This window comes from Podarcis gaigeae (assembly GCF_964106915.1).
Source record: "Podarcis gaigeae genome assembly, chromosome: 3".
Classification (NCBI taxonomy): Eukaryota; Metazoa; Chordata; class Lepidosauria; order Squamata; family Lacertidae; genus Podarcis; species Podarcis gaigeae.
This window is the reverse complement of record NC_139680.1, coordinates 105,445,138-105,455,961: the sequence shown is the minus strand read 5'-3', so window position 1 is coordinate 105,455,961 and position 10,824 is coordinate 105,445,138. Positions and strand designations below refer to the sequence as shown.

Genomic DNA, 10,824 nt, shown 5'->3' with positions numbered 1-10,824 from the left:
CAGATTGTTCTTTGTTGAAAGAAAATTATATGAAGATGATGTATAGATGGCATATGACACCAGTGGAGTTAGGGAAAATGTATAAAACTAGCTCAAATATGTGTTGGAAGTGTAAGGAAAAGGAGGGGACATTTTAGCATAAGTGGTGGGATTGTAATGAAATTTTTAAAAATTTGGGAAATGATATATAATGAATTGAAGAAAATGTTCCATCTAAAAACCTGAAGCATTTTTGTTAGGGATTGTAGGAAAAGACCTGCCAAAGAAGTTGAAAAATATCTTCATGTATGTGACAATGGCGGTGAGAGTCTTAATAACACAAGGATGGAAGACTGAGGAAATCCCGACTAAAGAATTACGGCAAGAGAAACTGATGGACTATGCAAAATTCGCAAAATTAACACATAAACTATGGGACAAGGATAACTGTGACTTTAAAGATGAATGGGAACCTTTTGCAAAGTATCTAAAGATCCAACAAAGTGAATTGGACTCCTTGGCAGGCTTTGAATAAACACTCACAAACTTTTTATTGATAATAACCAGTTAGACAAATTAAGGATTTACACAATTTTGTAACATGCAGAGAATAGCATTTATAGAGAAACCAGAGACTGGAACTGAGGGAAGACGGAAGGGGGAGGGGAGGGTGGGTTGTTTTATGGGAGGGAGGGGTGGGGGGGAATTAAGGATGATATGTTTTAAGATAATATGTTTTGTTTAAATTCCTAATAAAAAAAATAAAATAGAAAGATAATCAAATGAGCATTATTATATTGATTTCTGCATATTAAACCATCTGTGCAAGAGCAGGTCAAGCTGCTCCCCCCCCCCCCGGCTTGTTGGCAACCTTTGCAGCCTTGTCTGCTATGTTTTCTAGGCTGTGGAGAATCAGAAGAAGAAGAAGAAGAAGAGTTTGGATTTGATATCCCGCCTTTCACTCCCTTTAAGGAGTCTCAAAGCGGCTAACATTCACCTTTCCCTTCCTCCCCACAACAAACTCTCTGTGAGGGGAGTGGGGCTGAGAGACTTCACGGAAGTGTGACTGGCCCAAGGTCACCCAGCAGCTGCATGTGGAGGAGCAGGGAATCAAACCCGGTTCCCCAGATTACGAGACTACCGCTCTTAACCACTACACCACACTGGCTCCCAAATCAGAGAGGCTCTGCTTCTCTTTCTCCACAAATGAAACCCTCAATTCCTCCTCTTCCTGCTGCCCACAAGCAGGGCTCCTCTCCTCTCTCTGCCCCTTTGTTCTCCTTGGAAATGAACCAACAGATTCTTCTTCCCATGTGGTGCCCTGCACAAAAGTTGTTGACCAGTCCTTTTTTTTAAAAAAAGCACCTCCACAGCTTGCCTCCTGCTCTAAAAGGAACTGACTTTAAAAAGATAGTCGGCAGCGGCAACAGCAGCAGGGGTGCTTTTTGGTCACACACCCCACACCCCCGCCGCCTTGAGTCATTTGTTGTTCTCCTAGCTCTGAAATAAACTGTCTTCCCCTCCCATGAAGGTCTTCTGCCTCTGAAGAATCTGCTTCGGAAAAGCAAAAAAGAAAAAGAGCCATTCTCTTTGTCTCTCTTTGATATTTTCCCATAGAGTAAGGTTACCAGATGTCCCTGTTTCCCGGGGACAGTCCCCGGATTTACACCATTCTCGGCATTCACATGTACATAGCAAACAATAAGTGTCCCCCGGATTCATTGAAAAAAAAATCTGGTTACCTTATTCTAGCCCAGCTCTCTCTCACACTGTTACATACTGAGTTGAATAGGATTCAGAATGCAGCAGTCTGATTGGTCCTAGAACTATAGGGTCCAGAATGCAGTAGTCTGACTGGTGCACAGGAGCCACCCAATCCAGCTCCAGACGGAAGTGAATCCTCAACCTGATTGGCCTACAGGTGAATCCCGGAATTAGCCAATCACGTGGGGCCCATTGTGTAAATAATGTATATAAAGCAGATACTTTGGGGGAATTTCCATTCCTCCTCACCACTATGAGCTGAATAAAGAGCATGAAATCCACTCTCAACTCCGAGTATATTTCACACACACACTCAACTCTCTGGCTTTTATTTTTGTCATTGCCAGCTGCCCATTTGCCCTATGGTGCAGAGAGCTTCTGTTCTTACACGACCCATAGTTAGGGGGCCATTATGGCCCTTGCCTGGCTAATTCATCACTAATTACAAGGGACTCAGAGGAAATATGGAGAGAGGGGGGGGGATGTTTCTGATTGACTGGCATCTAATCCCTCTGCTCAGGCCTCTGTTTTGCTGAAGGGTTCCTGGCTCATCCAGAGTGTTTTATTTCCACACATAAAAACCATGCACATTTCATTTATGTCATACTTGCAGGCTGGACCTCATGCATAATAACCGTGTGTGTTCCATGCCAGCAGAGGAAATGGATTTTGGTTTGTGGTTTTTTTTTTTAAAAGAGCATAGCGGCCCAGAGCACACCATAAAAAGTATTCAGAGCCCTGTAAACTTTGGGTTTTGTTTTTGCAGGAGGATTACAGGCAGCCTAATGTTGTGAAAGAATAATGGCTGGGATGAGGGCAACTGACACTTGTCTTGGAAACAATAAGCCTTCACAACCCACATGCGCCCCAGATCTCCTCTGATGGAGATCAAAGAATGCCAAATCTCCCAACTCAATGTACTCGCCTGTGCGTCCATTTCAGCTGGGAGATCTCCATCAGATAAAGCAGGCAGCATTTTGTCCAATGACTGTCTTGCTTCTGCATTGCTCAAACTCTCACCGTTTTCTATGCATTTGTGAAACCCTGGATACAGCATAGCCTGACTCAAACAGGACAATAATTAGAGTCAAAATAGTTCACAGAAAATAATAAATGCTGGTGGAATGAAGTGAGGTGAAGTTATTGGGGGAGGGGCATAGTTAATATATTGTTCCTAAGCAGTTTTCAGACCCCTGAGCAGTGCTTTTTTAATATAAAAATAATGTTTAAGGGGTACTCTCATTTTGACTCAAGAAAATCACGGGGAAAGGAAATGAAGCCACTGTCGGAGGTGGCAACACCGTGCTAAATTCCAAGTCCTACTTCACATGTTAAACATTCGCTTCCATCTGAGACTCAGGAAACACTGCGACAGGAAATGAGGCCGCCATTGAGGGTAGCAACGGAACTGATGATTCACCGTGCTAGCAAAGAAACTAAAAATTTTAATTTTTATAGTTTCTTCTCCCGTTAGATTCACTACATGTTTAGAGGTATGCGCACCCCTGCCCCCCCGAAAAAAGCACTGCCCCTGAGTATTGAACACTGAAGATGGGGGGACTAAGAATAGCAACATACCACTCCGTCTATTTCTGATGTTCAAGAGGAGAGTGTCATTACTAGGGATGGAAGGATTTGTCAGCTTCAGTTGTCTCAATTTCTCTTTTTCCTCCCGAAATTTAGTTCTCCACATTTACGCAACAGTTTGCGACTAAAAAATAAATAAATTTAAAATTCCCCATGAAAATTATCCAGCATTACAGTGCAAATTTCTCCTAATAAACACATTTTTGCATGCAGTTTTGACACATTTTGGCATGCAATTTCTCTTAATATCATGCATTTTTGCACGTTGTCCTCACCAATATATTTTCATGCACGCTTTCATGATCCAGCAGGCTTTTCTTATGTTCGAGCATCCCTATGAAAGTGGAGCAAACAGCTTCTCTCCCCTGAGTAGAACTGCTGCTTATGCATGCTCTGTTTCATAACAACACAGGAAGAGATCTGTTGGATCAGGCCAGAACCAGCCCTCTCCTGGGATGCCCAGCATAAGAATACAATGATAGCTATGAGAAGCTCATGATGAACCGAGAGAATAACATTAAATCTGATTCATTGCTAGTAACTCTTCACCAACGAAAGAGAAGATTTCCCCCTTCCTTCAATTCCCCTTCTCCGTTCTCTGGCATGATGAACTGGGGGGGGGGGGTAATCCTACAGCTTAGAGGAATGGCAGAGGCTGAGAGCAGCCTTGTCTTTGTGGATGAATGCTTTTAATTTCATCACGAACAGGACTGCTGCACCCGTCAAGTCGCAAAAGGAAGTTCTGTACAAGTCCAAGTCGAATGGAACTACCCAGCGTGAGATGCAGCGAAATGTGACCAAATAGGGAAAGCGCGGCTGAGAAGTAATTTAATGTGCTCCATGGGAGTGGAGATTTCTTCTTGAACAACGCTTGATAACCCTGCAGAGCGGAGTTCGCTATAGAGGAGAAATGTTTCACTCTGGCAAGGACCATTCAGGGGTACTGTTTCAGGCTTCACGGAGGTGTCAGAGGTTTCAGTAGTGAGGAAAGGAGACAAGACCAAGCAAGGCCCAAAGGCCTGTTCTTGGATATAGTCAAGAAGGACCTGATTTGGGCCCACACTTGATTATATGGGTTTCCTGCAACCTCACGCACTCTAGTCAATGGTTAAGGCCAAGTAGATTTTCCTCTTGCTGGTGCTGTTCCTGGGAGGGAAAGAGAAAAAACAACCAAAATGAGGTCTGACGTTTAACAAAGCAAATGAAATCCCTGTTGGGTAGCAGAGGAGTGGGGCAAGCGGCAGCTGTAGCCCATGGCCATCAAACAATAGAAGTGGGGCTGCTTTAGGATTAGAGATCTGTGGATTTCTTTATGTCTGTCAGGGACCGTGCTGAGGAGGGCTGCACTGAGGAGGAATGGTGAGAGCCACCCCTCCCCCTGACCCTTATCCTGAATCTTCCCAGGAGCAGGAGGACAGTATAGATTTGGAACAGTGGTTTGCAGAGGGACATAGTTCAGAAGGCAGAAGTTGGGAAGAACTGGGTGGTGAACAGCTAGGAGAAGAAACACTGGGGGAGAGAGGTTTAACAGATTCACTGTCTATGGAAAGCATTCATCCGCTCTCCCCAAGGTTAATAATAATAATAATAGTAATAATAATTTATTATTTATACCCCGCCCATCTGGATGAGCTTCCCCAGCCACTCTGGGCGGCTTCCAACAGAATATTAAAATACAATAACCCATTAAACATTAAAAGCTTCCCTAAACAGGGCTGCCTTCAGATGTCTTCTAAAAGTCTGGTAGTTGTTTTTCTCTTTGACATCTGGTGGGAGGGTGTTCCACAGGGCGGGTGCCACTACCCAGAAGGCCCTCTGCTGGTTCCCTGTAACTTGGCTTCTTGCAGCAAGGGAACCGCCAGAAGGCCCTCAGCACTGGACCTCAGTGTCCGGGTAGAACGATGGGGGTGGAGACACTCCTTCAGGTATACTGGACCGAGGCCGTTTAGGGCTTTAAAGGTCAACACCAACACTTTGAATTGTGCTCGGAAACGTACTGGGAGCCAGTCTAGGTCTTTCAAGAGCTGTGAAAGTGGCAGAACAGAAAGCACACAAAGCACAGAGGGGACAGGCCCAGATTACAAGACGTAGAAGTGACGTAGATCAATAGGGACAGAAGGAGGTGGGATCCTTAACTGGGAGCATGGCCATTTCTAGGAGACGAGTTCTTTGTTCTCTCGCTGTGATTATTAAAGTTCCTAACTGGTAAGAAGACTCCTTTTCCTTTGTTCTGCTTATCTACTGCCACGGGGGGAGGAAGCTGATTCCCTGAAGCCTGACAATGTCCATATCAGAAGAGCCTGCTGGATCAGGCCAGTGGTCCATCAAGTCCAGCATCCTGTTCTCACAGTGGCCAACCAGGTGCCTGAAGCAGGATCTGACCACAAGAGCCCGCACTCTTCCTTTTAAAGCCATCTAGATTGGTGGAATGCAGCTACTACTGGCAGACAGGGAGAAGGTCTCAGGGCTAGAGGATTCTCAGTCATGGCATTACATTAACCAGCTTGTGCTTAATTTGTGTCCTGGTTTCGTTGCACACCATGCTTGCTCTGGGTGGGAAAGGGCACATTTCCCCAGAGGAACGGCTAACAGCCAAAAGTGTGCAAACGTTCTCCATGAGACATGTGTTTGTTTAAAGAGAGAAAGCGGGAAAAGAACATCTTTGAACCTAGAGAGCACTCGGCCATCAATTTGGTCCCACCAAGACAGAGGCTGCATCTTGATTGAAAAGCCTCTCACACCCAAAGGATTCCTGTCTGGCGGCTTTCAGAGAAGAGAGAGAGAGACTGCATTCATCTCAAACTGCTTGGCTCTCAGCTCTGACAAGTACAGATTGTTTTTCTGGAGAGTGTTTTGATTTCACTCTATTCAGAAAAGAGGTTACCCAGCAGGGGAAGGTGGTCATCTTGAAATAAAGAAAGCAACGCCGTGCCATTTGGAAAGAAATTTGGATTAAGGCGTCTGCAGGCCTGTCGGTCTGGAAATAGCATTGCATTTTGTAAAGGAAAAGAGGTGCATCTGATCTCGGGTCTAGTACGGCTTCTCCATTCAGTTTAAAATTATCAAGGTTCTTCTTATTGCTGTAGTTCAGTGGTAGAGCATCTGTACAGAAAGGTGTACAAAAAGTCCAAGACTCAATGCCCAGCAGTGGAGAGCTGCTGCCAGTCAGTGAGAACAGTACTGGGCTAGATGGACCTATGGTCTGACTTAGTATTAGGCAGCTCCTTATGTACCTATTCAGATACATCTATACAGCCATCAGGCAATCAATGTTCCCTGGGCAGCTAACAAACTAAATAATATATATAATATATAGGAAATGAAAATCAAGAAGACTATGTGCTAAAAACAGCAAAACTAACAACAAAGACAAAATAGAACCATTTGAAGCAAAACTTCAATTAAAGACCCAAATGAAGCAAAACTTCAATTAAAGGCCCAGGTATCTATCTACCTGCTGCTGAAAAGACCATAGGGAAGGCACCAGGCAAGGTGGGTTGGGGCAGGGGAAGAGTTAAAAAAGGTAAATGGTTAAGTCCAGTCAAGGGCAACTATGGGGATGCTGCGCTCATCTCACTTTCCAGGCCGAGGGAGCCAGTGTTTGTCCACAGACAGCTTTCCGGGTCATGTGGCCAGCACGACTAAACTGCTTCTGGCGCAATGGGACACTATGATGGAAACCAGAGCGCACGGAAATGCCGTTTACCTTCCCACTGCAGCAGTACCTATTTATCTACTTACACTGGTGTGCTTTTGAACTGCTAGGTTGGCAGGAGCTGGAACAGAGCAATGGGAGCTCACCCTGACGTGCGGATTTGAAGGGGAAGAGCAGATTCCCCCTTACTCATGAGTCCCAACTGCTGCCCCCAAGTGACAGTTGCTTGCTTTCAGATTACAGCATAGTAGTCAATATCTATGGGTTGAGGTCCATTTGCCCCCCCATAAAATTTTTGAGGGTGCCCCAAAGTTGATTGGCATTGCCATTCAAATGTTTTTGTGCACCATGTCATGTGATCGATTATGCAGAGCGGGGCTCCCCCCCCCCCATATTTTATTCACGTTGGCTCCATTCGAAGACAGAAGGAGGCAACCAGACTTTCAAGTGGGTTCTAGGGAAACAATGTAGAATATAACATATTGTGCATTCTTCATAGCATTCGAAGCTGATTAGTAAAGCTGCAGTAGCAGTTGGTATCTATGAAGGAACCCACAGCCGAATCACAACCTGAAATATACTGCAGTCATCAGGAGTGACTTTTGAGTGGTGGAGAAAGCAGCATGGTGTCCTCTGTTGCTGACAGTATGGCGCTCAATCTTCTAGTTCATGGGTAGGCAAACTAAGGCCTGGGGGCCAGATCCGGCCCAAATGCCTTCTAAATCCGGCCCGCAAATGGTCTGGGAATCAGCATGTTTTTACATGAGTAGAATGTGCCCTTTTATTCAAAATGCATCTCTGGGTTATTTGTGGGGCCTGCCTGTTGTTTTTACAGGAGTGGAATGTGTGCTTTTATTTAAAATACATCTCTGGGTTATTTGTGGGGCATAAGAATTGGTTCATTCCCCTCCCCCCGCCCAAAAAATATAGTCCGGCCCCCCACAAGGTCTGAGGGACTGCTGAAAAAGTTTTCTGACCCCTGTTCTAGTTATTTAGGATGAAAATAGACACCACCAACCACTTAAGGGGTGTCACATGGAAGAAGGAACAGGCTTGTTTTCTCCTGCTCTGGATGGCAGGTCCTGAACCGATGGATTCAAGTTGAAGGAAGGTAAGGACAGGTGACCTCACCTAGGCCCAAAGTCATCCCCCACCAAAGCAGGCTCAAAGCTTCTCAGAGCTTTTCAAAATCATTTTTCTCAGCAGCTAAAAGGCATTAGCTAAGCATCAGAAACATTCCGCTTGCTGTAACTAAAAAGATTGCAACAAAGGTAGGGAACACAGTCCATTGTTTCTCAGGCCTTTCTGATGCCTTCTGGCCTTGCTAAAGAACCACATTGCAACTTACTTTCTGTCCGGGAATCATGCCAGAACAAGAGATTGAAACATATCTGAACACTCTGAAACCCCTTTCCTGGGAAGGGTGCCAAGAGTCCCAATAGCCCCAAGTCAGCTTTCTGTTCATGCTCAGAGGACTCCTGAGGGAGGAGAAAGGAGGAGGGAACTGGAAAGGGGTATAAATGATTGTGCATATGACTGTGAATTTCGTGCATGCTTTTTGTGACTTATCACACTTGCTCCTTCTACCAGTTCATGGATGGTAGAATAAAAGCCTTTTCTCCAAAACTATTCCTTGAGTGTCTGTTGACTCCCACTTCCCTTTCCCAGGCGCAATATTTTTCCCACCCGAGGGCAAAGCCTCATAAGGCTACAAAGTTACAAGAAAGGAGATTCTGACTAAACATCAGGAAGAACTTTCTGACAGTAAGTGCTGCTTGACAGTGGAACGGTCTCCCTCAGGAGGTTTTCTTTCCTAAGCAGAGTTTGGATGGCCATCTGTCATGGATGCTTTAGTTGAGATTCTTGCATTGCAGGGGGTTGGTCTGGGTTCCTTCTGTGGGAATTAAACTCTAGCTCCCATTTACAGAGTTACGCAGAAGAGAGTCCAAATCTTGACTTAGTTCCCTTTTCCCTCCTATAAAAACCCACAAAACACTCTCCTTTAAAGTTTAATTAATAAATAACTCTTAACTCGGTGCATTTGCACTTGCAGGTTAAATACACAAAGCAGGCAGGTGTAACTTACTGTATGTTGCTAATACATCTTACCTAGATTTGTAGGTGAGATAAAATACTGTCACAGACAGACTAACTCTGAGACAGAGAGCAACATACCTGCTGTATGTTCTGCAGCACACCCACAGAACGTACCTGCTGCTCTGTCAAGACTGTTCCCAACTGCCATAATCATACCATTTTGGATCCTTTCATCCCCCACCTTCCAGCTCTACAACTCTATGATAAAGTCTATAATGTACTACTAACTTGATGGTGTTAAAAAAGAATAAGGAAAAGGTGCTATGTGCTCTACCAGTGGTTGTAGTTGTTTAATCATTGAGTCGTGTCCGACTCTTTGTGACCCCATGCACCAGAGCACGACAAGCACTCCTGTCTTCCACTGCCTCCCCCAGTTTGGTCAAACTCGTGCTGGTAGCTTCGAGAACAATGTCCAACCATCTCGTCCTCTGTCGTCCCCTTCTCCTTGTGCCCTCCATCTTTCCCAACATCAGGGTCTTTTCCAGGGAGTCTTCTCTTCTCATGAGCTGGACAAAGTATTGGAGCCTCAGCTTCACAACCTGTCCTTCCAGTGAACACTCAGGGCTGATCTCCTTCAGAATGGAGAGCTTTGATCTTCTTGCAGTCCATGGGACTCTCCAGAGTCTCCTCCAGCATCATAATTCAAAAGCATCCATTCTTCGGCAATCAGCCTTCTTTATGGTCCAGCTCTCACTTCCATACATCACTACTGGGAAAACCATAGCTTTAACTATACGGACCTTTGCCGGCAAGGTGATGTCTCTGCTTTTTAAGATGCTGTCTAGGTTTGCCATTGCTTTTCTCCCAAGAAGCAGGCATCTTTTAATTTCGTGGCTGCTGTCACCATCTGCAGTGATCATGGAACCCAAGAAAGTAAAATCTCTCACTGCCTCCATTTCTTCCCCTTCTATTTGCCAGGAGGTGATGGGACCAGTGGCCATGATCTTCGTTTTTTTGATGTTGAGCTTCAGACCACATTTTGCGCTCTCCTCTTTCACCCTCATTAAGAGGTTCTTTAATTCCTCCTCACTTTCTGCCATCAAGGTTGTGTCATCAGCATATCTGAGGTTGTTGATATTTCTTCTGGCAATCTTAACTCCGGCTAGGGATTCTTCTAAAAAAAGAGGGTGGTGCTTGTAGGGGGAGGGAGTAGGGGAGGAAATGGCTGGTAGAGAAAGAGTGAAGCACCCTTCTCCTGCTCTGCACTTGTGCCCTCAAAACGCCCCCTCCTCACCTTCACCTGAGTCATCAAATAACATGCTGGGATCAGCATTCGCTGATGCAGCACCCACAACCTCTTTTGCCGATGGGGACAGAATGCCTTTTCCACAATGTCACAGCCCCCCCCCCCCCCCGTTAAATGCAAGGAACCTATTCCCAGGTCTTTTATCCTCAGGTTTACCGGTGTTCCACTGCAGAGCCAGCCTGGGAATGCCAGAGTTCAACCCTGTGGAGAATGTGGAGGGAATAGTAAATACGAGAGAGTGGCTTCTTTTGTGTTTAAAATATGCAGGGAGCGTTTCCTTCAGTGCTGCGTAACCATAATCAGCTCACATATCTGTGGGGCCGGCAGAAATCACGCCTGCTACTGTGCTTGTCTGTTTAATCTGCATTGTGCCTCATCATATTTGCTCTTTAAACTTAGGGTGCGCTGAGAATTTGGAACAGGGGTGATTGTCCACACAAGCACCCCATCCCCAATTCCTCTTTGCAGAACTGAACTATTGCCTGGATAGCTCAGT

At 45.3% G+C, this 10,824-nt stretch overlaps 1 long non-coding RNA gene across 1 annotated transcript; it reads right to left on the bottom strand.

Annotated features, from left to right (window-relative positions):
- Nucleotides 1-1,158: 1,158 nt before the first annotated feature.
- On the bottom strand, nucleotides 1,159-9,228 carry LOC310842131. The gene is made up of 3 exons (XR_014562906.1): nucleotides 9,095-9,228; nucleotides 3,322-4,476; nucleotides 1,159-1,533 (listed from the first exon to the last, which is right to left on the bottom strand). It is a non-coding gene; the product is annotated as an uncharacterized lncRNA (long non-coding RNA).
- Between the last annotated feature and the right edge of the window lie 1,596 nt (nucleotides 9,229-10,824).